This window comes from Salvelinus sp. IW2-2015, unplaced genomic scaffold (assembly GCF_002910315.2).
Source record: "Salvelinus sp. IW2-2015 unplaced genomic scaffold, ASM291031v2 Un_scaffold3063, whole genome shotgun sequence".
Taxonomy (NCBI): domain Eukaryota; kingdom Metazoa; phylum Chordata; class Actinopteri; order Salmoniformes; family Salmonidae; genus Salvelinus; species Salvelinus sp. IW2-2015.
Window position 1 is genome coordinate 1 of NW_019944355.1, and position 17,462 is coordinate 17,462.

The 17,462-nt window shown below is 40.8% G+C and overlaps 1 long non-coding RNA gene across 1 annotated transcript; it reads right to left on the reverse strand.

The window, feature by feature from the left end:
* Window positions 1-4,895: 4,895 nt before the first annotated feature.
* On the reverse strand, window positions 4,896-5,755 carry LOC112075284 (uncharacterized). The gene is made up of 3 exons (XR_011477297.1): window positions 5,707-5,755; window positions 5,142-5,483; window positions 4,896-5,037 (listed from the first exon to the last, which is right to left on the reverse strand). It is a non-coding gene; the product is annotated as an uncharacterized lncRNA (long non-coding RNA).
* Window positions 5,756-17,462: the final 11,707 nt, after the last annotated feature.

Genomic DNA, 17,462 nt, shown 5'->3' on the forward strand with positions numbered 1-17,462 from the left:
CCCCTAGAGGTTTATGCTGGTGCGCCCGGAGTTCGCACCTTAAGGGGGGGTTATGTCAACGTTTTCTGACCTGTTTTCCTTTGTTTTGTATTATTTAGTATGTGTCAGGGCGTGAGTTGGGTGGGTTGTCTATGTGTTGTTTTCTATGTTGGGGTTTTGTGCGTTCGGCCTGGTATGATTTCTTCAATTCAGCAGGCAGCTGTCAATCGTTGTCCCTGATTGAGAATCATAACTTTAGGCAGCCGGGTTCACGTGTGGTGTGTGGGTGTTTGTATATCGTGTCAGTGTTCGTGCCACACAGGCACTGTTTTCGGTTTTGTCACGTTCGTTGTTTTTTTGTATTTGTAAGTGTTCAGTTTTCGTTTTGATTAAATCATTATGAGCACTAACCACTCTGCGTGTTGGTTCGTATCCATGCTCCTCCTCGTCTGAGGAGGAAGAACGACTATGACGACCGTTACATGAGTGTCTACTAAACTATTTCTTCAAGTGTTTTGAGTAACAGGAACATTCTAACTATAGACATGCATAACATACGTATAATTGGTCGTGTAATTCCATGAATGAATGAAATATTGATAGAGTAAAGCAAGATACTCTCTCATTGATATTAAATGATTGATAGTTTCTAAGTGGAATAGTATTTATTCATACTCCACACACTGCAGGAGAGGTGGAAGGTCCTCAATGGTGTTCTACAGTAAGAGTAACTGTCTGCACAAATGACCCAACACACTAGGGTATTACTAGAGTATTTTGGGAAGTGGGCTCAATCGAGACGTGTCTCGTTCTTGTACCAGATGTAGGTGGGGTTGGTGCAGTCAGAGTGACAGGTGGTGATACACGGATCAGTGTCTTCTGTCCCTGCTGCAGCAGGAGTCACCTTCACCTGACAGACCTGATAAACAATATGATATATTAGTAACACCTACACACCTCTGTGTTAACAGGATTGTGTTCAATTGAATTTGCTCCTGTAATTCCATCATGATATACTAATTGTAACATACAGGTGTAGAAGTAGGTTACCTGTGACATGACAGAGTTGTTCCTGGGAAACTATACCCCATTCAAATAGGTATGTTTTAAAGTGAACGATACTCGCGCTGAGTCCTCCTCATCTCAGATTGCAAATTCTCAGGGGTGAAGGGACTTTGTAGTGGTTCCAGTGTACTCCACTACGACCTGCATACTCCTGGGTCTGTGGTTCAGCGTCTTATAGGGGCGACGTTAATCACTTCTAAACCGAATGAGATGTCGGTGGAATAATAACCAACATAATCAATAACAGGATAATTCCACTGTGACGCCCTTGAAGAAGCAGACTTATCCCTCCTTGGTGTAATCACTCTGTTGCGATCTCTGAACCTGGAACACCTGGAAACCACAGTGAATAACAAGAGGTTCACCTGATTAATCTCAGTTCCTTTCTAGAAAATCCTAACAGTTTCATATTACAATGAGTGAAACAAACACACAACAGAGTTATAAAGTAAGTTGTTAATTAAATAAAACACTCACACACTGCAAAGGAGAGTGGAGATCCTCATGGCCTTTTACAGCACAGGAGTAAGCTGTCTCATAGTTACTGGAGACTGGGTCTTTGTACTGGGGGGAGGTGCTCTCATCTAGATGTTGTCCGTTCTTGTACACGATGTAGGTGGGTTGTCAGTCAGAGTACAGGTGGTGCTACAGGTCAGTGTCTTAACTCTGAATACTGTCAGGAGTCACTCCACCTGAAAACCTGAATTAAAGGAGACAAAAAAGGTCAATGGTTCAGAATTGTGAGTTAATTATTACATCATGACTCTTAAACGTTATAATGTGGTATTAGTTTACCTGTGACAGTCAGAGTTGTTCCATGGAAAGCTGTACCCCCATCTGGCCTATCAGTTGAAATCTGAACTTGTACTCAGTTGAATCACTCTCTCTCAGGTCTGTGATTCTCAGGGTGGAGTCCTTTCTGTTTTGTCGATGGATTCACACGATCTGCATACTCTGAGTCCTGGTCAGGTCTTTAGTTATCCAGCTCTCCATTTGTTGACCAGGATACTTCTGTGACGTTATGCAACTGGGATGTGTGTAAAGCAGATATGTCACTTTGACCCTTTCAAAGCACAGATACTCTGATGGGTGTAAGTCACATTCATACAGCTCTCACCCACAACACCTGAAACAAAATGTAACTGATCAATTCCTGAAACGATAATGAACTAAATGTTTTAGATGTATTGGACAGGTTCATTTTGAATTAAACAATATAATATTGTACATACATCTATAAACTGTTTATCATTCCAATTATATAGTTAGAATATTGATAGAGAAAGTAATACCATTCTTATTGGTTCTAAATATACTACATAAAATACTAGTTTCATTCATACTCACACACTGCAGGAGAGTGGTGATCCTCATGGCCTTTACAGCACAGGAGTACTGTCTTCAATATACATGAACTTGGGTCTTTGTCTGGGGAGGTGCTCCATTAGATGTTGTCCGTTCTTGTACCAGATGTAGGTGGGGTTGTCAGTCAGGTACAGGTGGTGCTACAGGTCAGTGTCTTCTGTCCCTCTGCAGCAGGAGTCACCTTCACCTGCAGACCTGAAACAATATGTATAAAACCACATACACCTCTTGTTAACAGATGGTTAATTATTTTCTCCTGTATTCAATATGATTTACAGTTGTATCATACAGTGTAGTATTACCTGTGACAGACAGAGTTGTTCCTGGGAAACTATGACCCCATTCAATGTAGTTTGTTTAAAAGTGAAGCGATACTCAGCTGAGTCCTCCTCTCTCAGATCTGTGATTCTCAGGGAGGAGGGACCTTGTATGTTCCAGTGTACTCACACGACCTGCATACCTGGGTCTGTGGTTAGGTCTTCAGGGTTGAAACTATTCACTTCTACCAGGACCAAATGTTGATGTGTGAATAATACCAACATAAGTACAGGATATGTCCACTGTTGACCCCTTTAAGACACAGATTCTCCTCTTGGTGTAAGTCACTCTGTGCACTCTGACCTGAACACCTGAAACACAGTGACATACAAGAGGCACTGATATATTCTCATAGTTCTTTCTAGAAATCTAAAGTTCTCAATGACAAGTGAAACCAACACACAGAAAACATTGTCATTACAAGTTTTACAGTGAGTATTGGTGACAGATTACTTTAGTTTTGCTAATGGGGAGGATTGTGTGTTTTTTACATTCAGCCCAGGATCCTCACCATCCGCTTCATTCACTGCGGGATCATCTGAGAACCAGCACCAGACAGCTTGATGAAACATAGGAGGACAGTATTTCTGTCCTGGTATAAAACCCTTTTTGTTGGCGAAAACTTACAGTTACTGAATTGGACTGGCCTGGTTCCCCAGTGGAAGGGCCTATGCCTCCCAAGCCCACCCGCATGCGGCCTCGTGACCCCTCCCAGTCATGTGAAAATCCATAGATTAGGGCCTAATATATTTATTTCAACTGTTATTGATTTCCTTTATATGACCACTGTAACTCAGTAAAAAATGGTTAATTGTCTGCACGATTGCTTTATATTTTGTTCAGTATAATTGTATAGTATTATGAAAACATAGGGGACCAACATGGATACATAATCCCGACTTTTATTGTACAGATCCTGTTCACTTAAAATATTGTTTTATATGTGTATTTTTTAAATACAAATAAAATTCAACAGCTCAGTCAATCCCAAAACTGAGCAGCAGACCTTTGATGAAACGAAAAGAGAATCTGTTTACAACAACACCAACAAGTGTAATGACATTCAGAGATTGTAAGCCTTCAATACGGAAGCTAACAATGGGGGATGTTGTCAACGCAACTGGGAAACTACAAGGTAGGGAGGGATGTGTTCTCCTGTCCAAGCTTCAATACTGGTAAGAAACTACAAGGTAGGGAGGGATGTGTTTCTGTCAAGCCTTTCAAATACTGGGGTGACTCAAAGGTAAAGGGGGGATGTGTTCTCTGTCAAGCCTTTCAATACTGGGGTAAAGACTATAAAGGTATGGGAGGGATGTGTTCTCTGTCAAGCCTTCAAATACTGGGGAAGACTAACAAGGTAGGGAGGGATTGTGTTCTCTGTCAAAGCCTTCAAATACTGGGTAAGACTACAAGGTAGGGAGGGATGTGTTCTCTGTCAAGCTTCAATCTGGGTAAGACTACACGGTAGGGAGGGATCGTGGTTCCCTCTGTCAAAGCCTTCAATAGCTGGGTAAGACTACAAGGTAGGGAGGGGTGTGTTCTCTGTCAAGCCTTCAATACTGGTAAAGACTACAAGGTCGGGAGGGATGTGTTTCTCTGTCCAGATCTACATTGTCTATTTATTGTGGTGTTGAAAACACAAACCATGACATTGAAGTGACTGAAGTTGGTATGTTTTGTTTATTGGTTGTGTGCTGCATTGGCACAGAAACCTGTTGGTGGAAAATGTGTTGCATATATTTTGTATATGATTGCAGTGTAATGGAACAGGCAGGGTGAGCTTGTCTGTGGTGGTCGGGAACCCTCAAACTTCTGGCCCGTAGCCCTGCGTGGCATCGACTGTGCCACAAAAGCAGGCTGAAGTGACAAAGTCGGTATTCACGTTTATAAATGCAGGGTCGCAACAGTTATTCTTATTTGTGGTCGTAAACATTATTTTGAGTTCATTCTGAGGGGGGAGGGTGTTCAAATTATTTTACAGTACAAAGGGAGGGTCATGTGAAAATATTTTTTACTTTGAAGACCAGTCCTGTCACGTCCCCCAGTAAAATTTGATCTGTCGCTTAATAAATAAACACTTACACACTGCAGGAGAGAGGAGATCCTCATGGCCTTTTACAGCACAGGAGTAACTGTCTTCATAGTTACTGGAGACTGGGTCTTTGTACTGGGGGGAGGTGCTTTCCTCTAGATGTTGTCCGTTCTTGTACCAGATGTAGGTGGGGTTGGAGTTACTCAGAGTACAGGTGGTGCTACAGGTCAGTGTCTTATACTCTGAATAATGTTCAGGAGTCACCTCCACCTGAAAACCTGAATTAAAGGAGAACAAATAAAGAGTACATGGTTCAGAATGGGTGAGTTAATTATTAACATCATGACTCTTCAAAACGTTGTAATGTGTTATGCAGTGTTACCTGTGACAGTCAGAGTTGTTCCATGGAAGCTGTACCCCCATCTTGCCTCATTAGTTGTAAATCTGAACTTGTACTCAGTTGAGTCACTCTCTCTCAGGTCTGTGATTCTCAGGCTGGAGTCCTTTTCTGTTTGTCGATGGTATTCCACACGACTTGCATACTCTGAGTCCTGTCTCAGGTCTTTAGTTACTCCAGACTTCCATTTGTTGAACCAGGATACTTCTGTGACGTTATGCCAACTGGGATGTGTGTAAAAGCAKGATATGTCCACTGTTGACCCTTTCAAAGCACAGATACTCTGATGGGTGTAAGTCACATTCATACAGCTCTCACCCACAACACCTGAAACAAAATGTARCTGATCAATTCCTGAAACGATAATGAGACTAAATGTTTTAGATGTATTGGACAGGTTCATTTTGAATTTAAACAAAATATTGACAATACATTACATCTAAAACTGTTATCATTCCAATATATATAGTTAAGAATATTGATAGAGAAAGTAATACATTCTTATTGGTTCTAAATTATACACATAAATACTAGTTTCATTCATACTCACACACTGCAGGAGAGTGGTGATCCTCATGGCCTTTTACAGCACAGGAGTACTGTCTTCATAGTTGGAGCTGGTTTTGTACTGGGGAGTGCTCTCATCAAGATGTTGTCCGTTTCTTGTACCAGATGTAGGTGGGGTTGTCAGTCAGATACAGGTGGTGCTACAGGTCAGTGTCTTCTGTCCCTCTGCAGCAGGAGTCCCTTCACCTGAAGACTGACAATATGTATAAAACCACATACACCCTCTGTGTTAACAGGATGGTCATTAATTTTCTCCTGTATTCAATATGATTTACAGTTGTATCATACAGTGTAGTATTACCTGTGACAGCAGAGTTGTTCCTGGGAAACTATGACCCCATTCAAAGTGTTTATTTTAAAAGTGAAGCAATACTCAGCTGAGTCCTCCTCTCTCAGATCTGTGATTCTCAGGGTGAAGGGACTCTGTATGTTCCAGTGTACTCACACGACCTGCATACCCTGGGTCTGTGGTTAGGTCTCAGGGGTCGACTTATCACTTCTAAACCAGAATGTTGATGTGGTGGAATAATAACCAACATAAGTACAGGATATGTCCACTGTTGACCCCTTAAGACACAGATTCTCCTCTTGGTGTAAGTCATCTGCTGCAGCTCTGATCCTGAACACCTGAAACACAGTGACATAACAAGAGGTCAACTGGATTATATCTCTGTTCTTTCTAGAAATGCTAAAGTTCTCAAATGACAAAGTGAAACCAACACCAGTATACTATGTATTAAATTAACACTCACACACTGCAGAGAGTGGAGATCCTCATGGCCTTTTACAGCACAGGAGTAACTGTCTTCAATAGTTACTGGAGACTGGGTCTTTGTACTGGGGGGAGGTGCTCTCATCTAGATGTTGTCCGTTCTTGTACCAGATGTAGGTGGGGTTGTCAGTCAGAGTACAGGTGGTGATACAGGTCAGTGTCTTATCTGATTCCACCAGTCACCTTCACCTGAAGACCTGGAGATAAACAATATCACTTAAATCCCTTTATCACTGATTATCACTCTAATACAAAGATGGAAGAGATCCTATAGTATACAGACTATAATACATACAACAGAACTAATTGGAATTGAAACAGAAAAACATTTTTTACTGTACCTGTGACAGACAAAGTCACTCCAAGTTTGCCAGTATATGTCCTCCTTCCTGATCTGTTAATAATCTGAACTGTACTAGCTGAGTCTCTCTCTCTCAGGTCTGTGATTCTCAGGGTACAGTCTTTCTCTTATCCCCCTGATACCCAGACGACCTGCATACTCTGGGTCCTGACCTAGATCTTCAGGTTCATACCAGTCTCCATTTAGTGAACCAGAGGTGTTGTGACTGTACCACTGGGATATGTGTAAGAGCAGGACATCTCCACTGTTGACCCTTCAAGGCACAGATACTCTGAGTGGTGTAAGTCACACTCCAGCCATCCTGACCCAGTAACCTGAAACACACAGTCACACACACAACATTTATTAAATGAAATTAGTCAATGGCTCTCACTAAAAGAGGGTTTGTCCACACTTGTTGCTGTAGTTGCTGAGCTGGTGTGAATGGAAACCACAGATAAGCATCTCTCAATGAGGAGTGAAAGACAACTATATAAAGTGAAGTAGATACGCAAACATAACAAATAACATTATGACTCTTACCTTTAGAAATGTTGGTAATTGAAAAACAGGGCAACTAAAACAGTTATGAAAGGGACCATACCTGCCACAGACCAGAGAAAAGACACCCAACACACTTCCTGCTTTTTCTCAAAGCCATTGTTGCATCTCCACCCTGCAGTCTTAGAAACATAAAAACAACTCACTCTATAGCTGGTGAATAACTACATACATCATCATCAACAACAATAACTTATTGAACAGATGTGTAAGACTGTAAACACATATTTCTACATTGATTGTTGAAGCTGTTTTATTCTCAGAACCCCAAATATAGGAGGATAAATGTTCAATCCTCTAAATCAAATCAAATCAAATCAAATCAAATTTTATTAGTCACATACACATGGTTGCAGATGTTAATGCGAGTGTAGCGAAATGCTTGTGCTTCTAGTTCCGACAATGCAGTAATAACCAACAGTAATTTAACCTAACAATTCCACACTACTACCTTACACACACACACAAGTGTAAGGATAAAGAAAATATGTACATAAAAATATATGGATGAGTGGTGGTACAAGACGGCATGGCAGATGCAGTAGTGGTATAGAGTACGGTATATACATATGAGATGAGTACTGTAGGGTATGTAAACATAAAGTGGCATAGTTTAAAGTGGCTAGTGGTACATGTATTGCATAAAGATGGCAAGATGCAGTAGATGATATAGAGTACAGTATATATACATATGAGATGGTAATGTAGGGTATGTAAACATTGTATACAAACGGTTCACTCTACGGTCCGTCAAGCTGTACAGCAGCCTAGAGACTGACCACCAGGTTCAATGATAGCTCCTATCCCCAAGCTGACAGGATAAACAGCAAGTGACACACACGCACACGCACACACACACCACACACACACACACACACACACACTCACACACTCACCACACACACACCATCTGTAGTGAAGGCCCATGGAGTCTGTATCAAAGTCTAGAGAGCTGGTTGTTATGGATGTAGAAAAGTTAAAACACACATCCTACACAGTATAGATGTCAACCCTACTCAGTCTGGTCCTGAAGGGCCCTCAGATAAATCCATTCACACACACACACTCAACCACGCGGGGGAGACACTTTAAGAATACTGGCCATGATGTGACAACCAAAACACAGCTCAAAACATAAGAAGTAAAATGATAGCATATGTATATGACTAATGACTAAAAACAAATAACCACAAACTATATTTCAAGATATTGTCAAGCGTACTTACAGAGTGAAGTAAAGGGGAGAGGTGAAAACAAGAAGTAAGTGTTGACACATTATAAAGTCGTCAGAACACAAGTAGCTGAATCAGAACTGTCCTTTTCCTTCCTCTTTAAGACATTAACATGCATCATGACCAGACCAGTACGTCAGAAAAGGCTGTGTCTGTATTTCAACAGACATTGTGAAAAAGACTGCAGCTCACACACTTTCCAGCTCACACTCTCAAACACATTGATCCCCTGAACGCAGCTCACTCTCCAGATCCCAATCACCTGAATTCTGATCATCTGTTCACAAACCTGTATGTCATTATCACACACTATTTAGTTCAGTTCGTTGCACCCCATCATTGTGAGGTATTGTTTGTTTTTGACACCACTTCTTTCCCGTATTTAGTCCTCCTGTGTATGATAGTTTTTGCCTTCCTCACTAACAACGCCTTTTGCCTTTTCCATGCATGTACCTTAGCCTATCGGTTCCTGTTATCAACCTCCTGCCTGTTCTCCCAGCTACGTTACTAGCCTTTTCCCTGCCTGTACTGTTGCCTTTTTGGTCTGGGTGTTCTAGGTGATTATGTTCTCTGGTGTGGTCTGGTGTTCTAGGTGATGTGATGTTCTCTGGTGTTGGTTGGGTGTTCTAGGTGATGTGATGTTCTCTGGTGTTGGTCTGGGTGTTCTAGGTGATGTGATGTTCTCTTGTGTTGTCTGGGGTTCTAGTGATGTGAGTTCTCTGGTGTTGTCTGGGTGTTCTAGGTGATGTGATGTTCTCTGGTGTTGGTCTGGGTGTTCTAGGTGATGTGATTTCTCTGGTGTTGTCTGGGTGTTCTAGGTGATTGTGTTCTCTGGTGTTGGTTTGGGTGTTCTAGGTGATGTGATGTTCTCTGGTGTTGGTCTGGTGTTCTAGGTGATGTGATGTTCTCTTTGTGTTGGTCTGGTGTTCTAGGTGATGTGGAGGTTCTCTGGTGTTGGTCTGGGTGTTCTAGGTGATGTGATGTTCTCTGGTGTTGGTCTGGGTGTTCTAGGTGATGTGATGTTCTCTGGTGTTGGTCTGGTGTTCTAGGTGATGTGATGTTCTCTGGTGTTGGTCTGGGTTGTTCTAGGTGATGTGAATGTTCTCTGGTGTGGTCTGGGTGTTCTGGTGATGTGATGTTCTTGGTGTTGTCTGGGTGTTCTAGGTGATCTGTGTTCTCTGGTGTTGGTCTGGGTGTTCTAGGTGACTGATGTTCTCTGGTGTTGGTCTGGGTGCCTTTTTGGACCCCTGTTTCTGACCTTCTGCCTGCCCCTGGACCAAGCTTCCTGCCTCCTCCTGTGGTCCTTTAAAGAAACACCTGCTGCGCCTTGCGCTTGAAACCAGCTCTCTGTTCCCATCGTGTTCGTTACACATTTAACAATGTGTTGACTATACTATTATAACGTTACAATTTATTGTGTTGCCTTGCCCTTCTGAGTTCTGTATATACAGGTCAAAGTTCATGATGTCATTCAATTAAGAACCCAATCCATTTAACACCCATGTCCATCACTCCTCATCAGCTGCATCAAAGTGGTACTGAAGGTTCCAGTGTTCTAGACTAGAGGTCCCCCTACTGGCATCTCAACATTACTGACCATCCTAATAATAATGTCCTCAATATGTTGGGCTAATAACAACATTACAAACTGGAAATTAATAGGATAGAATTGTGAAATGCAACACTGGCTACTTGACAAAATAACATTTAATCACACAAACACTGATGTCTGTAGTAGTACAACATGCCACTATCATATTTGTTACACTGTTGACCCTTGTGTACAGTACTGGTAGTAGCATTAGTTAGCAGAGACATCAGTATCATCATCACCATAACCTGCTGTGTTGACTGCTGCTGTCCATATACTGTATAGTCTAATGTAACCTGTTATCTATATATAGTCTAATATAGTCTAATTATCCATTTATAGTCTAATGTAGCCTGTTATCCATATATAGTCTAATGTAGCCTGTTGTCAATATATGTCTAATGTAGCCTGTTATCCATATATATTCTAATGTAGCCTGTTATCCAATATATAGTCTAATGTAACCTGTTATCTATATAATAGTCTAATGTAGTCTATTATCCATATATAGTCTAATGTAGCCTGTTATCTCCATAATATAGTCTATGTAGCCTGTTATCTATATTAGTCTAATGTAGCCTGTTATCCATATATAGTTCTAATGTAGCCTGTTGTACATATATAGTTAATTGTAGCCTGTTATCCTATGATGTCTAATTGTAGCCTGTTACCCATATATAGTCAATGTAGCCTGTTACCATATATAGTCCTAAATGTCAGCCTGTTATCCATATATAGTCTAATGTAGCCTGTTATCATAATATAGGTATGTACGCCTGGTTCTCATATATAGTCTAATAGCTTGTCCTAGTCTATTGCCTACATATATGGTCTAATGTAAGCCTGTTCCATATACTAGTCTAATGTAGCCTGTATCCATATATAGTCTAATGTTAGGCCTGTTATCCATATATAATCGTCTAATGTAGCCTGTTTATCCTATATAGTCAATGTAGCCTGTTATCCCATAATAGTCTAATGTAGACCTGTTATCCATATATAGTCTAATGTCGCCTGTTTCCATATATATCTAATGTAGCCATGTTTTTACCCATATATAGTCTAATGTAGCCTGTTATCCATATATAGTTCTAATGTAGCCTGTTTTATCCATATATAGTCTAATGTAGCCTGTTGATCCATAATTAGTCCTAATGTAGCCTGTTATCCATATATAGGCTTAAGTACATGTAGCCATAAGTTAAATTACGTCCATAACATAGTCTAATGGTAGCTGTTATCCATATATAGTCTAATGTCAGCCATGTTTCCCATATATAGTCTAATGTAGCCTGTTATCCATATATAGTCTAATGTAGCCTGTTACCCATATATAGTCTGAATTAGCATGCTGTCCAGAACTGTAAAGTGATATCATGTCCAATCCAAGAAGCATAGAATTTCCATATTAGATTCTAATAACTAGTAACTTAAAAAGATCTCTGTGTAAAGAGACTCTGATCCACTGATTCAGGAGGCCTGTAATAGGTCATCTAGGACAGGAAGATAGAACAGAAAGTTATGTTGAAGTGTTTTCTAAACCAACAAAACGCACCAACCCCCATCACGGTCTCATTTAACACTACTCCTAAACACAACCCCCATCCTGTGTCTCATGTTAATACTACTCCTAAACACAACCCACCTCACTGTGTCTCATGTTAATACTACCCTAACACACAACCCACCATCACGTGGTCCTCATGTTAATACTACTCCTAAACACACCCACCATCACTTGTCTCATGTTAATCTACTCCTAAACACAACCCACCATCACTGTGGTCTATCATGTTAATACTACTGTCTAAACACAACCCACCATCACTGTGTCTCATGTTAATACTTACTCCTAAACACAAACCACCATCACTGTGTCTCATGTTAATACTACTCCTAAACACAACCCACCATCACTTGTGCTCATGTTAATACTACTCCTAAACACAACCCAACCATCACTGTGTCTCATGTAATACTACTCCTAAACACAACCCACCATCACGTGTCTCATGTAATACTACTCCTAAAACACAACCCACCATCACTGTGTCTGCATGTTAATACTACTCCTAAACACAACCACCATCACCTGTGTCTCATGTAACTACTACTCCTAAACACAACCCACCACCACTGTGTCTCATGTTAATACTACTCCTAAACACAACCCACCAATCACTGTGTCTCATGTTAAATACTACTCCTAAACACAACCCCACCATCACTGTCTCATGTTAATACTACTCCTAACACAACCCCACCATCACGTGTCTCATGTTAATACTACTCCTAAACACAACCCACCATCACTGGTTCTCATGTTAATACTACTCCTAAACACACCTACCATCACTGTGTCTCATGTTAATACTACTCTAAACACAACCCACCACAACTGGTCTCATGTTATACTATTCTCCTAAACACAACCTCACCATCACTGTGTCTCATGTTAATTACTATCCTAAACACAACCCACCATCATGTGTCTCAAAGTAATACTACTCCTCAACACAACCTCACCATCACTGTGTTCATGTAATACTACTCCTAAACCAACCACCATCACAGTTTCTCATGTTATTCCTATTTACTTCAGTCCAGATTCAACACTCTATCCCAAGCCTGTAGAATGAATAGCAATAACTCACAGCACAGCACAAACACACGCATGCACACTAACACACAAACTCACACACACAAACACACGCCTGCACACACACACACAAAACAGACACCGTGTATGCACACAGAAGACCACGCACGAGCACGCACACACACACACACACACACACACACACACACAACACCACACACACACACACACACACACACACACACACACACACACACAACACCCACACACAGATACACATACATCAATACACACACACACACTTGACATATAGTACACCAAGCAACTGCATGGGAAGGCTCATAAGGCCCATGTATTAAAGTCTAGAGAGCTGGTTTGTTATGGATGTAGAAAAGTTAAAACACCACCATCCTACACAGTATAGCTGTCAAGCCCTACTCCCTAATATTGCTATTCCTGAGGGTCCTAGATAAATCACTGTGTCCATTCACACCACACACATCCACACACTGAGCAGGGATTAAAATGTTTGTTTGCTTGGTTTCTACTTTAACGCCGGGTTAATCATCTATCACTATGTAGATCAACACTCCCTAGCACTGAGACACTTTATGAATACTGACCCTGATGTAACAACAAAACACAGCTTCAAAACATAAACAAGAAGTAAAATGATACATTAACCTTCCCAGAATATGACTTTATGATAAAAACAAATAACCAGAAACTATATTCAGTTATTGTCAGAGTAACTTACAGAGTGAAGTAAAGGGGAGGGTCTTGTACAGTGGAGTCCACTGATGGTAGTGAGTGGGACTGCTAAGTAAGTGTCAGTTCTGTGGTTGATACATATTTAAAGTAGTCAAAACAACAAGTAGCTGATCAGAACTGTCCTTTCCTTCCTCTTTAAGACATTAACCTTTCATAATGACCAGACCAGCACATCAGAAAATGAGATTACTTTTATTAAAGTGGCCCTACATTTCTAAATGTGGACAAAATGTCGCCCATCCACTTTTATTTAAATACAGAACCATGTAACAATATGTTGACTATTCTATATGGAATGTTTATAATATCTTAGAATGTGGGTTGCCTGTCCCTCTGAGTTCTACATGGAACAGGTCAAAAGTTCCATTTACATTTGGTCAGTTCCATGATGTCATTCATTCTATTGCTAGCAAAACCATTCAATTACAACTCCTCATCAGCTGCATCAAGTGGTACTGAAGTTCCAGTGTTCTAGGACTAGAGGTCTCCTACTGGCATCTCAAACATTACTGCAAACCTCCGAATAGATAATGTCCCTCAATAATGTTGGGCTAATAACAACATTACAAACTGATAATACATCGAGATAGAATGGGTAAAACACAACTCTGGCTCCTGACAAAAGTCACATTTTAATCAACAAAACACTGGGGATGTCTGTAAGTATTACAACATGCCACTATCATATTATGTTACACTGTTGACCCTTGTGTACAGGTCCTGGTAGTTAGATTTAGTTAGCAAGAGGAATCAGTATCATCATACCAATAGCTGCTGAATTGACTGCTGCTGTCCATATACTGTACAATCTATGAAGCCTGTTATCCCCTATATAGTCTAATGTAGCCTGTTATCCATATTAGTCCTAATGTAGCCTGTTATCCATATAATAGTCTAAATGTTAGCCCTGTTATCCATTATATAAGTGTATATGTAGCCTGTTTATCCCTATATAGTCTAAGTAAGCCTGTTATCCAATATATAGTCTAATGTAGCCTGTTATCTATACATATCTCTAATGTACCTGTTATCCCATATGTGTTCTAATGGTATGCCTGTTTTATCCATATATAGTCCTAATGTAGCCTGTTATCCATATAAGTTTTTAATGTAGCCTGTTATCCATATCATAGTCTAATGTAGCCTGTTTATCTATATATAGTCTAATGTAGCCTTGTTATCCATATATAGTCCTAAATGTAGCCTGTTATCCATATATAGTCTAAATGTAGGCTGTTATCTATATTATAGTCCTAATGTAGCCTGTTATCCATATATAAGTCTAATGTACTGTTTATCCATATATACGTTTAATAGCCTGTTTATCTACTAATAGTTATGTAGCCTGTTTATCTATATATACGCTAATGTAGCTGTTATCTATATATAGTCTAAATGTAGCCTGTTATCCATAATATAGTTAATGTTGTGGGCGTAATTCTGCACAGAAGCCTTCACTGTCGCTGCCACTTTAAGAGCACATCAAGCAGTCAGGAAGGAGGAAAATAAAGCTCTTCTGTCCTCTTCTGTGTGGAGCTGTTGGTTTGGGTGCAACGTGTGTGCAACTCTGCAGAAGGCTTGTTATTTTCAGCGGGCTTAGTTGTAAAGTGTTTAAGTCGGATCGCCGGTGTTACCTCTCTAGGTCGTGGTTTAAAATGCTTGGTTTTTTCCAGACGTTGAAGTTAGGTTCATTTAGGTTCTGAATGAAAGATGAATAAGACGGTTATTTATTAGACGTCCTTTGTTTGTGGCAAACAAAGAGTTCTATTGATTGGTTCAGATTGGGTCCGGACCATAAACCAAAAAATAAAGAAAGACAAAAAACTAACGTCCGTAACGTGGACATCAGGGCCGGTTCGGAATGCCACCAAAAAAAAACTCCAAAAGGTGTCAGTGTAGGAACCGAGTGCTTAATGAGGTATAGCCTACAGTGTTGTCTGCAATGTAATTTAGGAATGCCCCTCTACAGTGAGGGCAAAAAAAGTATTTTGATCCCCTGCTGATTTTTGTAGCGTTTGCCCACTGACAAAGAAACTTATCAGAGTCTATAATTTTTTAATGGTAGTTTATTTGAACAGTGAGAGACAGAATATCAACAAAAAAATTCCAGAAAAAAACGCATTGTCAAAAATGTTATGAATTTGATTTGCATTTTAATGAGGGAAATAAGTATTTGAAGCCCCTCTGCCAAAAACATGGACTTAGTACTTGGTGGCCCCAACCTTGTTGGCAATCACCACGAGGTCAGACGTTTCTGTGTAGTTGGCCACCAGGTTTGCACACATCTCAGGAGGATTTTGTCCACTCCTCTTTGCAGATCTTCTTCAAGTCCATTAAGGTTTTCGAGGCTGACGTTTGGCCACTCGAACCTCAGCTCCTCCACAGATTTTCTCTATGGATTAAAAGGTCTGGAGCTGGCTAGCCATCCAGGACCTTAAAATGTGCTTCTTCTTGAGCACCTTTGTTGCCTTGGCCGTGTGTTTTGGGTCATTGTCCCATGCTGGAATCCCCATCCACGACCCTTTTCAATACGCCTGCTGAAAGGGAAAGGCGGTTTTCACCCAAGATTTGACGGTACATGGCCCCGTCCATTCGTCCCTTTGATGCGGTGAAGTTTGTCCTGTCCCTTTAGCAGAAAAACCACCCCAAAAAGATAATGTTTCCACTCCATGTTTGAACGGTGGGGATGGTTTTCTTGTGGTCATCGGCAGCATTCCTCCTCCCTCCAAACACGGCAAGTTTGGTTGATGCCAAAGAACTCCAATTTTGGTCCTCATGCTGACCACAACACGTTCACCCAGTGTGTCCTCTGAATCATTCAGCCCAGTTCATTGGCAAACTTCAGAGCGGGCATGTATCATGTGCTTTCTTGAGCAGGGGGCTTGCGGGCCGCTGCAGGATTTCAGTCTTCACGGCATAGTGTGTTACCAATTGTTTTCTTGAGACTCTGGTCTCAGCTTGCCTTGAGATCATTGACAAGATCCTCCTGTGTAGTTCTGGGCTGATTCTCACCGTTCTCATGATCATTGCAACTCCACGAGGTGAAGATCTTGCATGGGAGCCCCAGGCTGGGAGCATTGACAGTTCTTTGTGTTTCTTCCATTTGCGAATATCCCAGAAACTGTTGTCACCTTCTCACCAAGCCTGCTTGCGATGGTCTTTAGCCCATTGCCCAGCCTTGTGTAGGTCTACAATCTTGTCCCTACATCTTGGAGGCTCTTTGGTCTTGGCCATGGTGGAGAGTTTGGAATACTCTGAAATTGATTGATTGCTTCTGTGGGACAAGGTGTCTTTTATATAGGTAAAGAAACTGAGATTAGGAGCCTCCTTAAGAGTGTGCTCCTAATCTCCGTTCGTTTACTGTAATGAAAGACACCTGGGAGCCAGAAATCTTTTTGATTGAGAAGGGGTCAAAATACTTATTCCCTCATTAAAATGCCAATCAATTTATAAATTTTTGACATGCGTTTTTCTGGATTTTTTTGTTGATATTCTGTCTCTCACGTTCAAAATAAACCTACATTAACCATTATAGACTGATCAATTTCTTTGCAGTGGGCAAACGTACCAAATCAGCAGGGATCAAATACTTTTCCCTCACTGTATGTTGTGGTCTACCCATTCTGTAAAACACCAAAGAAGCCTGCCAGTTCGGACATGAACCAAAAAAAGATGTCCAAAAGCAATGTCGGTCCTTGCTTACGGGGGTGTTTTCTACATGTCGGCCCACAATGGAATTTCATGAATGCCCAATCCATTTGGTAGGTCCAACCGTTTTGTAAACAAAGGCGTTTCATGCAACTTTTAATTAGCTCTGATGCTGTGATCTAATCAATTTGGCTAATTAAGCTTCTTAATATCAGCTACCCAACT